Raw genomic sequence first — 15,649 nt, 5'->3', positions numbered from 1 at the left:
CCAGAAGGGGGCTAAAGTCTGGACCAAATATAAAAAAATAATAATTTAAAAAATGCAAAAGAAAAAAAAACAGATTTGGGCTTAGCCTACTGGGTAGAATATTCTAGCCCCATTTCTTCTCAAGATAGTAGATTTTAAAGTTTTTTTTCTAACCATACTGAAAATAAAACTAACCATTTCTTTGTCTCTAATTTACATGAAGAAAAATGGTCATAAATTTTGAAAGATGGACTACCCTTAAATCCTAAGTCAACAAACGTACTTCTCTTTTGTCATTTAGCCTTTGGGACAGTCTTGAGAATCTATGATCACCAAGAAAATGCATTTAAAAATCCATAGTTTGTAAAGTTCCTCAAGAATTAGTGAATTCCAGGTTTTGAAATCTGTGAGAAAGTTTTTCTGGCTCGATTCCTCTTTTATCAGATCTTTGGATACTGTTTTCCCATGAATACTTTTCTGTATTCTGTAATTCTCTCCCCTTGTTCCTATCTTTGTTTGAAATATTTTCAGAAGTATTCTAGAAAAGATTAATATTTAAAGCATAAAGTTTATGTATGTCTGAATATGTACTTAAACATTTCCATCATTATATTTATTAACTTTGCCTATAAACACACAATTTTTGGTTCACTCATTCACCTCCAACTATAGACAATCTAGCTATTATGTTGAACATCAATATTCAAGAGAACTCACACTATTCCTGCTCCTCAGAGATTACACTTGGGGAGAGTTTCCAGTAACACTAACAAAAACTATGACATGGAAATATTATCAGAAACAGATTTATGTAGTGGATTAGTACATTAAGTCACTTGCTGAGAAACTGACAACCTGGGTTCTATCCCTACATCCCACAATATGGGCAGAGAGATTGAGCTCCCTCCAATTATCATTTGATACCCACCTGTGAATACTAATGTGTGTACATGTATACACACATACTCACATAAATGAGTGAATGAATGAAATTAAATTTCCTTTACAAATTTGTAATATTTTCATGAAAATTTACAAAATAATCACTGTAAAATGATAATAACTAAACTAGCACCAGAATATTTATGAGTCTAGATTCTAGAAAATTGGGTCATATCCTGATGACAAAGGATTATTAACATTTACATATGCTAAGCTTTATAAAACACCTAGTTTACAAGATTTGGTTATAGGATAGTTTTTATATATAGGATTAGTACCAATTTGGATAAGCTAGTGAATACATATGCCATTAAGGCAAATTAATAATTATAAGTTGCTAATAAAATTCATAAAGTGAAAAGTTGAAAAATATCTATCTATCTATCTATATACATATATATCACAATTAATGAACATAAGGAATAAAAATAAATTTGTTCAGAATTATCAATCAGAAGAAAACCCAAACAGCCAAACAAATACTGGGCTGCAGACGTAAGTAGGTACTTCTTAATAAAAAACATGAGAATGAACAGTGGGTAAAGGAAAATATGCTGTGTCACTAATTATCAGAAAAATGTAAAAGCCACAATGACCTTTGACACAACTAGAATAACTACTATAAAAAATGGCAGAAAAGAAAATTCTGGCTGTACCAATGGTTGGTGAGTATATATATCAGGATAGCCATTGTGAAAATCAGTATTAAAGAACTGAAATAATACTATGAAATTCCTCAGCAAAGAGAGGATTCGTTGTTTCTCCACAATGAATGAAGTCATGTGGCAAAGACACATACATTCTCATGATGACTGCAACATTACTCTTAATATCTAAGAAGTGGAAATACTCTAAAACGCACCAACTGGTGGATTGTAAAGGAAAAAAAAAATAGCACTAGATTAAACAAAATAAGCCAGGCACTAAAGGACCCTTACCAAATGACCTGATTCACATGTAAAAGCTCAAAGTAGCTTAGATATCACCAGAAAAAGAGAGGATGAAAGGTTGGCCAGTCAGTATTAAACTATGATTTTTCATATAAAATATCTAATATTTATCACATACTGTAATAGTAATGAGTAAATATAATTTGTAAGTCAATGCATGAATGAGTAGATGTCATGGAGGGTCATGTTTGTTGCTTTTCTTAACTGATTCTATGAAAGCATTGTCTCAGTTAATACAGAGTCTTAGAAGCATAAATCATCTCCGTTTTGCTCTCGGAAGAGTGTCTGGGATAGATTGATAGAGACAAAAAATTGGTAAATGGGCCCAGAAATGTATTAATATCCAAATGGTGATTAATAACTCCATTGGGGAAGAGCACAACAATGTGAATCTTTATAGTCCTCCTTGATTCTGGAACTTAAACATCCATTTCCAAAGGAGAGAGGAAAATGGACAGCAGAGAAATTCTAGGGTAAAATTTAAGGGTTTCTGAGCAACTCTGTGGGCTAAGAGAAGATACAATGAATTGATACCAACTCTGACCCACGGAACAATGATAGGAAAATAATTAGAGGACCGAAATACAGAGCAAGGATGGTTGACAGAAGTCTTTGAGTGTTGGCCGACTTCAGTCTCTTCCTCCATGGGAATTTTATTTGTAAAATCTCATAGGAGGGATCAGAAGTAAATGCTACTGCTGTAGAGGCTCCACTAGGATGGTAGGCTTGCAAAGTAGCTTTGAAGAATGCCCTTCACCTCCCCTAACACTGGAGGCTGAGGACAGAAGCCAGGTAATAGAGAGAGACGTAGCGTGACTAAAACGTGTCTTGAGTATCCGTTCTGAATTCTATTCTGTAGCAGTGTCCTCAGAATCTACGCAGTCCTAGGAGAGAGGAGGGAAGCTTTTGAGACTGAAATCACACTAGCTTACCTGTTCATCTGGGAGAGTTGAAGCTTAACAGGTGCACAAGGCACTTCCCAAGATTATGGAAGCTGTCAACACCTGCTGGAGGAGGCTACTCTTACCAGCCAGGCTGCATGAGGAATAGCCTGATTAGTTGAGATGCCTGCAAATGTGCTCACAGTTGGGACTAACTCCTCCCTCTCTGTCCTGTGCTTAGTAAACTCACCGAGGTTCTTGGTTGTGTGAAGTATTGGTGCCCCCCCCCCTTTTTTTTTTAAATAAGAAAGCACAAGGCCCATTTGATCACAGTTTTCCTGTAGCTGTGTGTGTGTCTGTCCCTTTCTCATTCCCTCATGTTCCCCAGGAAGCCTAAGCTGAAAAACAAGGAACCCTTTCACTTTGAGTTTTCCTGTTCCTACAGGCAACTCCTTGCACATTTGACCTGTAAGTGATACTGGATTATTACCTCACTGAGTTGCACTTGGTAGAGTTATTACTTTGGTCTGTTTCATTACTGGGATGTTTTGTTTTGTTTCCCTTGTGGAAAAAAATCTGACTCCATGAACTACTACCCGAGAATGGGGATATAATTAAAACCGCATTGTATAATTTCATAAATGAATCTACACAATTATTCTGAAATTATATGTTTTACTTCATTAAGTTTATTAAGTTCTATATAGGGCTAGACACAATTTACCCATTAAATGTGATTAATTGTACCCTTGAGTCTGATATTAATGTTGCTTCACATTTTCAGTAATTTAAATTTTCTAGTTTATAACATGCTTGATTATTTGCAGGGAAATGAGAATTAGCCATTCTGTTAATGTAGATAACTTCATGATTTTCAGATACTTTCCGAGAACTGAGATAGTATCAAGAACATAGATCAAAACATAAAATTGCATATTCATATATCTAACATTATTAGTGCTTGTGATTTTACTCAAAGATGATACATTATGTTTTCTTAAATTTACAATGTAGGCACAATAATGACAGTCAAAGAAACTGATGATGTCCAGCAAGAGCTTAGCATTCTGTTTGTAAATTAAAATAATATTTCTCTCATCTCATTACCATCCTTAATTCCTTCCTCTATCTACCTAGTCATTCAATAATATGAATTTTATCTCCTCTGTATGCAAAAATATATAATCCTGAAACTCTTTTTATAATATACACACATATACATATATATTCTATAACTAATCTGTTTCCTTGATTTGCTTTTAGAATCAACAAACGTTTAAATACATATGGATCATAAGCCTAATAAAAATCTGCATTTTTGTATGTTTTCTCATATAATATAGCTTATTTATATGAAAATTTGCTATTTGGAGCAATTCTGCAGTAAAATGGCTACATGGTTTATTTCAATAAACTTTCCAGGTGGTTAATAGAATACCACCTAAGCCAACAGTATAAAACTATAAATTTTGCTAATATTTCAAACTGATTTTCACAGTGATAAAGTAAATTTATATTCTCTAAAGAATTTATGAAATACCCATTTCCCTGCAATTTCACCATTTCTAGGCATCATATTTATCATACCAATAGTATTAGTAGTTAAATGGTTTTAATTTTATTAGAAATATAGTTAAACATCTCTGAGCCTTATTATCAACTATATAAAATATAAGTTTCTGTATGTATTTATATATGCATCTTGCATATGTAATATATAAAATATAGGCCGAATTATACTAACATGTAATATATATCCATATATAATATATTGTATGTGTATTTATATATTATATATATGTGTGTGTATGCATATATATGTATGCACTTTTGCAGTTACATAAATTATTGAAGCATGACCTTTAACTTTGCCCTTGGTCAAATATATTTTGCTGAACACTATTTTCACTTTTCTTTTCTGGGGTTTAGTGAAAAATATGATTAGTTTTCATGTATCATTCACTGTATTTCTTGGAAATTAGTCTCAGTGGCTGAAATTTCAAATGAATACTTCCCATGGCTGACTTTATATTAGAACAAGTGTCCTGAGCCATCTATCTGACATATTCACCTTGAGACTATCTATATCTCTTTTATGTGAACATTCCCTCAGGCATGGCAGATAAGCTCAGGAGAGTCCTAAAGATAGCTTGCTTTAATGTCACATTTCTTTGTTATAACCCCTTTCTATTCTAGTATTTGTCAGGAGCATGTTCTTGCTAGGTGCTTCTGGGCTAGACAGAATTTGTTAAGCTAGAATTATTATTCCTAAATGCATATGCCACATGTAAATGTACCATATATCACAAGACATGTAACTTCACAATGAAGCCCTTGTTACACTGTAGAGTGTATTTCCCCTATGTAGCTTTTGATAGTAATATATTTTGGAGACTCCAAATTAAAATGTAAATAAAAATTGATATACATCTTGCTGAAATGTTTATTTCCTAAGTACATGTTAAAACATATAGCAATTTGAAACTAAAATGATTTTAATATGATGGCTTTTTGGACGATTCTTAGCATTTTAGGAAGTACTGTTCTATGAGGATACCAGTGCCTCTGGAATGACTAGAGTAAACTATCAAACTGAGATTTGAGCTCCACCACAAAGAGAAAATTCTGCTCTTACAAGCATACATTGCTTCTTCTGAGTAAAGCAGCTAAAAGTTTAGAAATGACCTCCAAATTGTTTGCAGTCCAATCACCCAAATATGTTTCCACATATATAAAAACAAGGTGGGAAAGATTTAAATTGTTAGTGTATCTTTTAAGGTTAGGCACAAAATCCATTAAAGGCATATAGACTTGTGAATAATATACTTATTTTTCCTTTAAGAGGAAAGAATTTAGTGACTGAATGGTCCGGTTTTTCTGTAACTGTACTGGAACATCAGAGTAAAACAACATAAAGAGGTTTATTTGGGTTCAAAGGTCTCAGTCTGCACTCAGTCCCCTCATTGTAGACTTGTGTTAAGACTGGTCATTATGTGGGAAACCTGTGGTAGAGCAGAACTTCTCACCTACTGATGGCCAGAATGTGGAAAGAGGAAGTCTAAAAGGACAAGATACGCCTTTCAAAAGCATGCCCCAGTGACCTACTTTTCTCAACTATTGTCAAACTCCTGTTAACAATTTCAGCCATGAACTTGTCACTGACATTAGAGGAGATTGGTCACATTCAGGATGGTATGGCCTTAGACTGGATTTCACTTAAGGTACTGTCATCACACAGGCCCATCCATCGCAATACCACCAGTAGCTGATGACACTTATTTTGTGGATGCCTCATAGAGACACTACATATCCAAACTAGAACTGTGGTTTGCCTCTGTACTTTGAAAAGGTATAAGTATGAAAATCTAGTAATGGTATGCTCTGAAAACATAGCTCAGTGATATAATGTCACTAAGAACAGGTATATATATATATATATATATATATATATATATATATATATATATATGTATGTATGTATCTGAGAGACTACTTGTGGAACAATCTTAGTCATAAAGATTCCCAAGCACCATATGCTATTGATACCAATTTTGTTTGCTTCCTCTGCTAAAGTAGAATTTAAGTCTCTGTTGCTGAAATCATCAGACAGAGGGCCCAATGGACATAAACTGGATATGACTTGAAGGCCTCCTTCCTTTGGTCTAACTATTATGGTACCAGAAGATGTCATGCTAGCATCCAAAGAGGAGAACAACCAACAGTAATACCTAGGTTTTATGCCTATAAACTACAATGACTAATATTACACCATAACCCTAAGGGTGCAGTAGTGGTTCACATACCTTGATGGTTACTAAAAGCTCTCCAAGCAGACTTAAGGACCGCTCAACAAGAGAGAAATCATTTTGGTACTAGAAATAACTGGAACTAGTCAACTATCCATGAAGAGAAAAGTTATGGATCCTATAGAACCTATAATTACTACTTTATTAAATTAGGAGAATTCCCAACTACATTCTTAATATGTATCCTAATTACTTCTCTATCATCAAGGAAATTTTTATTTACAACAGAGAAACCACTACAAAACACACACACACACACACACACACACACACACACACACACACACACACAATTGAAAATGAAGAGGTGTGGAGTCCATTCCCAACTGATTTTTTACAACACTAATTCTGAACCTAAGGCACATAGAACGTTTTTGTGTATTTTACAACTGACAGAAGTTACATCCATAAAGTGAGAAAACATGACTCCAGAAATATGACTTGAACAAGGAAGAGCCAATAAACATGTATGCATGAAAGAATGGATACTTATGGGGCCTCAACCCTGGATAAATAATTGCAAGCCACTAAAGAATGTTGGGAGCAGGAGAAATAGGGAAGAGCACATCACATGATTGGCCTTGAAATATATGCATACAAATAGCATTATACATATGTACACATACACATACACATGACTCACAGCTAGATATCATGAAGGCATTTCCTCAACTGAGGCTTCTTTCTCTGTGATAACTCCAGCTTATGTCAAATTGACACACAAAACCAGTAAGTACAGCTTCAAAAAAATAAAACTATAATAAAAATTAAAGGAGTTTTTTTGTAGATGTAGTTCTCAAAAATGTTTATCATAGAGATAACATACTAACATATTAAACTAATATTTAATTATTTGCATAAAATTATACTATCAAGGTCATAAATCAAAATCAAATTTAAAATTTAAAGAAACAGAAAGATATATCTCATACATGTTCCAGATTGTTATATTTAAGCCACAAGTAAGTTTGTATGTTTTTGTAAGATTATTAACACCTAGTATGTGCCTTGCATACATAAATTGCTTCTTTATTATTTGTGGAAAAGCTATTACATCTTTGACTCTGATGTATTTATATCTTAAGAACAACTTTTGCCACAATTAAAAATATTCCTAATGTAAAATAAATTTCTATAATACAAATACACTATCCTCTCTGACTTGTGACACAGGTGCCTTAAAGAAAATTTTATTTACATACTTTCTTTGTACAGGAAAGAATGTAGATATTAGTTTATAGATATTCACATGGCCTCTGTTTAATTAAAGAAGAATCAAATTATGATAAAACATTTAACACATCATGATAAATTCTAGAATATTATCCTTAAAATATGGTTTTGATGAAATATACAAAAGAGACTGTGTAAAAATTTAAGGTTCACAGAGCCCACATTATAATTCACTTGCCAACCAATGCTAGCCACATCTAGCAGCAAGATTTTACACTAGAGTACTACATTTTTTTCTTTTGCATTTGAGGAAACTACATTAATACACCACTGTCACTTGAAGTTCAAAGTTTATTTTTGAGTTTTTCTTGGTGTTGTATATTCTAGGCTTTCTTGGAAACATATGGTAATTAATTCTCTACTACCACACTATCCTACAGTGTAGTTCCTGGAACCTCTAAACATACGTTTTTTTCTTTACCTGTTAATCTGACTTTCCTATTTACCATGGCTACTACTGGTACTTCTCCTGAATCAATAGCTGTTCAGTCTCTAACATGTTATACGATTAGGGTTGTACAGTATGTAGACTTTTGCAATTGAATTATTTCACTTAGAAATATGCACATTATGCTTCTCTATTGTTTTCATGCCTTGAAAATTCATTTCTTTTTAGTGTTAAGTAGTATTCCCAGTACCTCACAGATCATTCACCTGCAGGAGGCACCTTGGTTGTTTCAATGATTTAAGAGATATGAATAAATCTGCTGTAAACCATTCATGTATACATTATATTGATATATACTTCCAACTCATTTGAATAAAAAACAGAGTACCTCTGATAGATGACATGATATCACTAAGAAACTGCCATATATCTTCAAAATGTCTGCATTAAAACCAGATATGATAAAGAAAGCTGTTTACCCACACTGCAGAAATGGACAAGAAGGTAGCATAAGTTTGAAATGAACCAAGACTACATTGCAAATTCTGGGCTAGTTGGAGCTTTAGTGTGAAACCATCTTTATTTTAATTATTTTCTCTATTTTATGAGATTATAATGTAATTAAATCATTTCTCCCTTAATTTCTTCCCTTAACTTCCTCTTTACCTCTCCTCTCGTTTAAATCCTTGGCCCATTATTTCATTAATTACTATCGTGTGTGTGTGTGTGTGTGTGTGTGTGTGTGTGTAAAATGAGACAGTTAATCATATATCACACAAAACAAACTCATAAATCAAAAATTCCCCAAATCTGAAAATGATGATGCAAATTCGATTGCCCAGAAGCAAAGAATAAGCATTTCTGCTTTGAGTCTTCATCCGCATTTAGTGTTGCCCACTCTTTACACTTAAAAAGATACCTCATTGTTTTAATTTGTGTTTCTCCAAAGACACACAAAGGTCAAAGATGTTTCTATTGTTGATTTGCTATTTGTATGCCTCATTTATGAGAAATCTGTTCATGACTTTGCCCAGGACATTGCTTTAAGTCAAGATTTGCAAACAAGATTGACAAATGCATTTCTACAAACCTTCAAAGGTTTGGTATGATGTTTTATGCAAGCATACACCATGAAATGAGGACAATCATGTAAATTATCTCACTAGTTATCAATTTTACATGTGGGTCGAACACTGCATATCCACCTTAATAGTAAATTTCATTTATATAATGTTAGCATCTCTAGTCAATATCGGAATTGTTTCACAGTAGAAAGTTTATTACCATTTACTAAAATGGTTATATTTTCCACATATTGTATTCCTTAAAAACCACCATTCTATCTTCTGTGACAATGCCTCTTCCAGACATATCTAAACTGCTGCTATGTTACCATAGGCAGTCAAGGACATCCATGAATTCTAAACTTACTTTAATGTGAGAACTTTTAATATTCTTTTATGCAAGTAAACTGCACCCTTCCCATCTTTGTAGATAACAATATCAACTGACAGTGACAGAAGGTCAGACACACCTGCTTGACTCATTATTCAGGTGAAATCATATGATATTCATTTTTACGTGTCTGGAAAATTTTTACCTAATATAGTAGCATCCTCCAGATTCATCCAGTTTTAGAAAATAATATTAGGCTCATTTTTCTTAAGTTAGTGTCTGCTTTTTGCTTTGTACATTTGGGATGACAGTCCTTCGCCAGTTGTATTTTCTGCAAATACATGCTCTCAATCTGTGCCTTATCTGTTATTCCTTACAAAGTTTTACATAGAGTAGACAATTTAAATTTTTAATAAAGTCTATCCCATTAATTATTTCTATCATGAATCATGTCTTCAGAATTCCAAGAGCCATCATTATTACCAAAGCAATTTCAGTTTCTCCTACAATTGCTTCTATGCATTGTGTAGTTTTTTATTTTACACTCCATGTTTTATTCCATGTCCCCCATCCACCCTATGACTATTCCACATCCCATACCTCCTCCCTACCCCCTGTCTCCACTTGGATGTCTCCACTCCACCCCCACCCCCCCTCCTGATCTCTAAACTCCCTGGGGTCTCCAGTTTCTTGGGGGTTAGGTACATCATCTCTGAATGAACACAGACTCAGAAGTGCTCTACTTTATGTGTGTTCAGGGCCTCATATCCGATGCTGGTATATGCTATCTGTTTGGTGGTCTGGCATTTGGGAAATCTCGGGGGGGGTGCAGATTAATTGAGACTTTTGTTCCTCCTACAGGATTGATTTTATCCTCAGCTTCTTTGAGTCTGCCCTAATTCAACAACAGGGGTCAGCTGCTTCTGTCCATTGACTGGGTGCAAATATCTGCATCTAACTCTTTTAGCTGCTTCTTGGGTCTTTCAGAGGACAGTCATGATAGATCCCTTTTTGTGAGCATGCCATAGCCTCAATAATAGTGTCAGGCCTTGGGACATCTCCTTGAGCTGGATCCAATTTTGAGCCTGTCACTGGACCTTCTTTTCCTCAGGTTCCTCTCCATTTCCATCCCTGGTATTCTTTTAGCCAGGGACAATTATGGGTCAGAGATGTGACCGTGGGGTGGCAAACCCATCTGTCACTTGTCTTCCTGCTGGAGGTGGGCTCTATAAGTTCCCTCTCCTTACTCTCTGGCATTTCATCAAAGGCCCCGTCCTATGAGTCCATGGAGTCTCTCACCTCCCAGGTCTCTGGCGCATTCTGGGGGGGGTCCCCCCAACCTCCTATTTCCTGAGGTTGCCTGTTTCCCTTCTTTCTGCTGGTCCTCAGGGCTTCAGTCCTTTTCTCTCACCAAATACCAGATCAGGTTCCCCTCTTCCCCCAACTCCCCATGTTTCATGTCCACTTTCCCGCCCAGATGCCTCCCTCCCTCCCCAAATGTGTTTGATTTCTTCTCGCTCCCAAGAGGGACTGTGGTGTCCTCACTTGGGCACTTCAGCTTGTTGACCTTTTTGAATTCTGTGGACTGTATCTTGGGTATTCTATACTTATTTGTGTGTGTGTGTGGGGGGGTGGGGTTTCATGTGGGTCTGAGTTACCTCAGTCAGGATGATATTTTCTAGTTCCATCATTTGCCTGCAAAAGTTAGGATGTCCTCATTCTTAATAGCTGAGTAGTATTCATTGTTTAAATGAACCACATTTTCTGTATCCATTCTTCTTTTGTGAGTCATCTAGGTTGTTTCCAACTTCTGGCTATCACAAATCAGGCCACTATGAACATAGTGGAACACATGCCCATGTGGCATTGTAGGGCTTCTTTTGGGTATATTCCCAAGAGTGGTATAGCTGGGTATTCAGGTAGATCTATTTCCAATTTTCTGAGGAACCTCCAGATTGCTTTCCAGAGTGGTTGTACCAGTTTGCAATCCCACCAGCAATGGAGGAGTGTTTCTTTTTCTCCACATCCTTGCCAACATATGTTGTCCCCTGAGGTTTTTATCTTAGCCATTCTGATTGGTGTAAGCATGAATCTCAGGGTTGTTTCAATTTGCATTTCTCTGATCACTAAGGACTTTGAACATTTCTCTAGGTGCTTCTCAGCCATTCAAGATTCCTCAGTTGCTAATTCTTAGTTTAGTTCTATACCCCATTTTTTGATTGGGTTGTTTGGTTTTATGGTGATTAACTTCTCGAATTCTTTATATATTTTGGATATTAGCCCTCTATCAGATGTAGGGTTTGTGAAGATTTTTTCCTAATCTGTAGTCCCGGCCCTTGGGAAAAGGTATTCGGTGGGGTCGAGGGGGACTGAGCCTGAAAGTGAGAAATGGGCAGGAAAGAAGAGGGAAGCCCTGCATTGGTGTCAATGCTTTGTTTATTGCCGGCTTGAATGTTTGGTTATAAACACTGTGAGGGGGAATGGGGAGGGATTGAGAAATGATAACAAGAAAAAGAGTGAAGGACAAATGGGGGGATGCTGACTGCAGACTTGAAACTTCTTGTGATTTTTTCAGAGTCTTGTCACCACTGCTCCTTAACACTGGGCAGCTAATCTCAGAGTCTCGGATCCTCCCAGGTGTCAGCTTAGGAGAGTACCCTTGGGAGGAGGGAGATAGAGCAGTCTTGCCAGGGAGGGTGTCGAATGGCTCTCAACAAAGAACTATATGGCTCTCAGATGCAGACTGTAAAAGACCTGGTTTTTCTCAGCCTGGTCTCCAACATCTCCCCCTTTTTAACTTTATTAAAAATTGGGGGGTGGCTATGAAAAGAGGGTCGGTGAAGTACCTTGTCTTAGGCCATGAGGCTTGCATCCATGTTCAGCACCGAGTAACTAGGCCTTTCTAGGTCCTAGGTGGGCAAGGGCCCTGTCTTAGGCTATGCAGGGGTGCGTCCTGCAATATTCCCATCGTTGGGTCTCTTTGCAGCCAAAAGGGGTGTGCACCTGACTCACAGCAACTCAATATTCCTGTCCTAGGTCACATCACAGCTTATGGCCCTCAGCCACTATTAGGAGCCAGGGAGTCACCCTCCTAGTAATGACGTCTCCACAGCCTACAGAACCAAGAGGGCTCCAAATCTGCAGCGAGGGTGGAGAACTGAAGGCCACCAGCTGCTCTCTCTACATTGGTGGGAGAGAGGTCTTCAGTGGAGTCTCAAGTGTCCACCTGATGGTAGTGGACTGCAACTGGCTTTAAGGCAGCATCAATCTGAGATTTAACAAAACTGGTTAATCTGTTAAAAGGGGCCAAATGACAAAAGCAGCAGAATGCCCATGAAAGGTCCCAGAATGGTGTGAAGCAAAGTGGAAAGCCAAGGAGAGGTAGAAAACCAATTCTGATACCAAGATTCTCATGGTTTTGTTTTTTGTTTTTTGTTTTTTGTTGTTTTTTTTTTTGTTGTTGTTGTTGTTTTTTTCTAATGCGCCTTTTTTCCACTAAGCTAATTCTGACCTTGTTTATACTATCCTGAACTAGGCCAGTCTTATCAGTATAAAAACAACATTCTTCTTTGAGGGCTGCACAGATTCCTCCTTCCTGTAGGAATACCAAATCAAGGCCTCTTCTATTCTGTAAAACTACTTCAGACAGAGAGACTAAGGAATCTTTTAAAATTTTCAGGCCTCTTTGTATCTCTCAGATGTCTCTGTCCATTGTGTGGTTAAGCTGGGTGAGCTGTGCAGACTGGAGGAGTTTAGAGAGGCAATTCCCCTTCCTGCACCTGCAGCACTCACACCAAGGATTAGTGCTAAGGTAACTGCAGTAATTGGCTCTGTCTTAGATCGGGGCAGGTTGGTGCCTTTATCCCAGAACTGGAGTAAATCTTCTGCAGGATGTATTGTCAACTTTGGGAAAATTTGAACCAGGACACAATAATCTCTGTTAGCTAAAAATGTCTGGGTGATCACATAAGTAGTAAGCCCAGTAGAACNTGCCAAATAAGTACCATTAGGTGCTCCAAGATATTGAAAAGTGGCCTTTACAATAATAGTCTGATTGCAAACCTCTAGCATGGCCTGTTGGGGGAGCATGGAGGGCCCCAAAAGGCATGAGCCCGCACCTGAAACCTGGCTCAGTGTGAGTCCTATGCTAGCCACAGGATGCCAGCCAAGTTTATGGACATCATTGGTTGCAATAATTGATCCAAATACTGCTACTCCTTCATAGAAAGGAGGTTAAGAGGAAAAACACACCCAACATTCCTCATATTGGGTAGTATTGGCTGCATGTATGGCAGTGACTCAAGCATTTACTATGTCTAAAAGCAGTTCTGCTGAAGTGAGGGGTTCAGCAGGCAAAGTAGGCTGAAAGAGAGCAACAGGGGCAGGAGTGCCACTCCAAGGAGGAACAGCTACCTTATGAACAATGGTTATTATAGGGGCCACAGGATGGAGTATGGGATTTGGCACTTCCTCTAAGGTTAGGGATGGTCTTAATTAACAGTATTTTGAATACCAACCCAAAATCTTTAGAATCCTTATATAGGCACAAACCCATGGAGGAAGTTTGTTTGTTAATCCAATCATATTTTCTTCCAGCCTCTGTGAACTTGATCACAAGGGGATCACACCAGCCCAAGGTATCCAGATTAGAGGAGGAAAAGTTTTTCTCAGTGGGGGAATTGAGGCCATTTTTGCCATTATCTCGGCCCCCTTTGCTTTTGACTGTTTCAGGTCCCATGATGAGGAGGGGTTCCAGTGCCCTTGCATTGCCGGACAATTTGTTGTGCCTGTTTACAGGTGACGGAATATTTAAGTCTCAGGGTATGAGCATTAAGGTGATGTAGGTCCTGAGCCTGTTGAGCAGCTGCAAGAGGCAAGGTAGACAAGGCAGAAGCCACAATCTGGGTTGCCTTATCAACTGCATTGTTGCCTTCAGTTAATGGTCCAGGCAGACCAGAATGAAAATTATGAGCAAGAATAAATTTCTGAAGTTTAGTAAACAACGGAGAGGCATTAGTAGAGGGCCGGATATATGGAACTGTCTCCAGGAGGGGAACAGAGATAGCACTCTTAGGCAAGAGTTCAAATACTCTAACAATGGCTGCTAGCTCCACAAGCTGCATGGAGGAGAAGCCTGTTACAAAGCGTGAGCTATTACCACTGATACTAAATGCTACAGTGCCCGTGGAAGAGCCATCTGTAAAAACTAAAGCAACTCCAAAAATTGGGTTTGATTTTGTTCCCTTTGGAAAAACCACAGGTGTCCTGTGTAGGAATTGCACTAATTTGTCTGCAGGGTAATGATTGTCGATCACACCTTGAAAGGAGGTGCAATTAAATGCCCAATAATCACTGTGTTGAATTAACCACTGGACATGGGATGTATGGTAAGGAAGGACAATAATGTAAGGATCTTTACCAAAAAGCCTAAGAGCATCTTCCCTGCCAAGGCGCAGAATATGTGCAACCAGTTGAGGATATGTGGGCAATACTTTAGAAGGAGAAGCTGGTAAATGTACCCAGAACAGAGGTTTAAGTTGCCATAAAAGGCCTGAGGGAGAAAAAAGTGTAGGGAAAACAAGAAACTGGAGTGGTAGATCTGGAGAGAAATACCCAATACTTTTGTTCATTTATAGCCTGTTCGACCTTGGCCAGAGATGCTTGTGCTTCCTGAGTCAGCGTGCGTGGGGAGGATGGATCTGAGTCTCCACACAAAATATCAAATAAAGGTTTTAATTCTCCTGTTGTAAGCTTCAAATAGGGGTGGAGCCAATTTATATCCCCTAGCAAGCATTGAAAATCATTAAGAGTCTAATGAATCTCTCCTTAAATGAACCTTTTGAGAGAGAATCCTATTAGGAAACAGTTCAAAGCCCAAAAACAAGTGCAGAGGGTGAATCTGAATTTTCTCGGGAGTCCCTGGCTCTGGAGAGCATCAATAAGTTTTAAACCAACACAATATAGCTGATTTTCATCAGGCCCAGAAACAAGGACAACATCCATGGGTAGGATCTCCTGAAGGGATCAACAACCTGAGCCACGTACTTCTGGCAAAGCGTGGGACTATTAGCCATG

The sequence above is a fragment of the Mus pahari genome, chromosome 13 (assembly GCF_900095145.1).
Source record: "Mus pahari chromosome 13, PAHARI_EIJ_v1.1, whole genome shotgun sequence".
Taxonomy (NCBI): domain Eukaryota; kingdom Metazoa; phylum Chordata; class Mammalia; order Rodentia; family Muridae; genus Mus; species Mus pahari.
The sequence above is the reverse complement of the archived record's forward strand: the minus strand, read 5'-3'. Positions refer to the sequence as shown.